Raw genomic sequence first — 3,157 nt, 5'->3', positions numbered from 1 at the left:
AGCAGCCAGGGGCCTGCCACTGCCTGATGAGGCGCTGACACTGCTCTGACCTCACAAGCACAGCACACTGTCACGGGCCTGCCACTGCCATAAAGGGCACGGAGGCTGCTGTCACCTCACAAGCACAGGCAGCAGACAGGGGCCTGCCATTGGCCTGTGAAGCACTGAGGCTGCTGTGACCTCACGAGCACAGACAGCAGACAGGGGCCTGCCACTGGCCTATAGGGCACGGAGGCTTCTCTGACCTCACAGCAGTCATTGGCCTTGAACTGGCCTATCAGGAATAGGACTGCTGTGACCTGACAAGCACAGCCAGCAGCTATGGGCCTGCCACTGGCCTAGGAGGCACTGAGGCTGCTGTGACCTCACAAGCGCAGCCAGCAGCCAGGAGCCTGACACTGGCATAGGAGGCAGTGAGGCTGCTGTGACCTCACAGTCACAGCCAGCAGCCAGGAGCCTGCCACTGGCCTAGGAGGCATTGAGGCTGCTGTGACCTCACCAGCACAGCCAGCAGCTAGGAGCCTACAACTGGCCTCAGGAGCACTGAGCTGTGGGTCTGTCACTGGCCTAGGAGGCATGGAGGCTGCTGTGACCTCACAAGCACAGCCAGCAGCCAGGATCCTGCCACTGCCCTATAAGATACAGAGACAAATATGACCTCAAAAGGCAGCCAGCAGACAGAGGCCTGCCACAGGCCTATCAGGAAATAGGACTGCTGTTACCTTACAAGCACAGCCAGCAGGAGGCGCTGTAGACTAACTTATGAGGCACTGAGGCTGCTGTGACCTCCCAAGCTAGGCCAGCAGCCATGAGCCTGCTACTGGCCTCGGAGGCACTGAGGCTGCTGTGACCTCACAAGCACAGCCAGCAGCCATGAGCCTGCCACTGGCCTAGGAGGCACTGAGGCTGCTGTGACCTCACAAACACAGCCAGCAGCCAGGAGCCTGCCACTGGCCTCGGAGGCACTGAGGCTGCTGTGACCTCACCAGCACAGCCAGCAACCATGAGCCTGACACTGGCCTAGGAGGCACTGAGGCTGCTGTGACCTCACAAGCACAGCCAGCAGCCAGGATCCTGCCACTGCCCTATAAGATACAGAGACAAATATGACCTCAAAAGGCAGCCAGCAGACAGAGGCCTGCCACAGGCCTATCAGGAAATAGGACTGCTGTTACCTTACAAGCACAGCCAGCAGCTACGGGCCTCCACTGGCCTAGGAGGCACGGAGGCTGCTGTGACCTCAAAAGCACACCAAGCAGCCATTGGCCTCCCACGGGCCTATCAGGCACTGAGGCTGCTGTGACCTCACAAGCACACCAAGCAGCCAAGGGCCTGCCACTAACCTATCAGGCAATAAGTCTGCTGTACCTCACAAGCACAGCCAGCAGGCATGGGCATCCAACTGCCCTATGAGGCCCCAAGACAAACGTGACCTCATAACGCAGCCAGCAGGCATGGAGCTCTCACTGCCCAGTGAGGCACTATGACAAAGGTGACCTCAAAATGCAGCTAGCAGACAGAGGCGTGCCAGTGGCCTATCAGGCAACAGACCTGCTATGACCTCACAAGCACAGCCAGCAGCCAGCAGCAAGGGCATACCACTGGCCTATGAGGCACTGAGGCTGCTGTGACGTCACAAAAAAAGCCAGCACCCAGAGGCCTGCCACTGGCCTATCAGTCACTCAGACTGCTGTGACGTCAACAGGACAGCCAGCAGCCATTGGCCTGCCACTGACCTATCAGGCAATTGGACTGCTGTGACGTCACAAGCACAGCCAGCAGCTTTGGGTCTGTCACTGGCCTAGGAGGCATTCAGGCTGCTGTGACCTGACAAGCACAAACAGAAGGGGGCGCTTGCCCCTAACCTATGAGGCCCTGAGGCTGCTGTGACCTCACAAGCACAGCCAGCAGCCATGAGCCTGCCACTGGCCTAGGAGGCACTGAGGCTGCTGTGACCTCACAAGCACAGCCAGCAGACAGGGGCTTGACACTGCCCTAGGAGGTACTGAGGCTACTGTGACCTCACAAGCACACCTAGCAACCATTAGCCTACCAGTGGCTTATCAGGCACGGAGGCTGCTGTGACCTCCCAAGCACAGCCAGCAGCCAGGAGCTTGCCAGTCGCCTGGGAGGCACTGAGGCTGCTGTGACCTCACAAACACAGCCAGCAGCCATGAGCCTGCCACTGCCCTATGAGGCACTGAGGGTGCTGTGACCTCACAAGCACAGCCAGCAGCCAGGAGCCTGCCACTGGCCTTGGAGGCACTGAGGCTGCTGTGACCTCACAAGCACAGCCAGCAGCCAGGAGCCTGCTACTGGCCTAGGAGGCACTCAGACTGCTGTGACCTCCCAAGCTCAGCCAGCAGCCATGAGCCTGCCACTGGCCTAGGAGGCACTGAGGCTGCTGTGACCTCACAAGCACAGCCAGCAGGAGGCGCTGTAGACTAACTTATGAGGCACTGAGGCTGCTGTGACCTCACCAGCACAGCCAGCAGCCAGGAGCCTGCCACTGCCATAGGAGGCACTGAGGCTGCTGTGACCTCACAAGCACAGCCAGCAGCCAGGAGCCTGCTACTGGCCTAGGAGGCTCTCAGACTGCTGTGACCTCCCAAGCTCAGCCAGCAGCCATGAGCCTGCCACTGGCCTAGGAGGCACTGAGGCTGCTGTGACCTCACAAGCACAGCCAGCAGGAGGCGCTGTAGACTAACTTATGAGGCACTCAGGCTGCTGTGACCTCACCAGCACAGCCAGCAGCCAGGAGCCTGTCACTGCCATAGGAGGCACTGAGGCTGCTGTGACCTCAAAAGCACAACCAGCAGCCAGGGGACTGCCACTGGCCTACGAGGCACGGAGGCTGCTGTGACCTCACAAGCACAAACAGAAGGGGGCGTTTGCCCCTAACCTATGAGGCCCTGAGCCTGCTGTGACCTCACAAGCACAGCCAGCAGCCAAGAGCCTGCCACTGCCCTATGGGGCACTGAGGGTGCTGTGACCTCACAAGCACAGCCAGCAGCCAAGAGCCTGCCACTGGCCTAGGAGGCACTGAGGCTACTGTGACCTCACAAGCACACCTAGCAACCATTAGCCTACCAGTGGCTTATCAGGCACGGAGGCTGCTGTGACCTCCCAAGCACAGCCAGCAGCCATGAGCTTGCCA

Source organism: Dromaius novaehollandiae, unplaced genomic scaffold, assembly GCF_036370855.1.
Source record: "Dromaius novaehollandiae isolate bDroNov1 unplaced genomic scaffold, bDroNov1.hap1 HAP1_SCAFFOLD_36, whole genome shotgun sequence".
NCBI classification, from domain to species: domain Eukaryota; kingdom Metazoa; phylum Chordata; class Aves; order Casuariiformes; family Dromaiidae; genus Dromaius; species Dromaius novaehollandiae.
Note: the sequence above shows the minus strand (reverse complement) of the source record.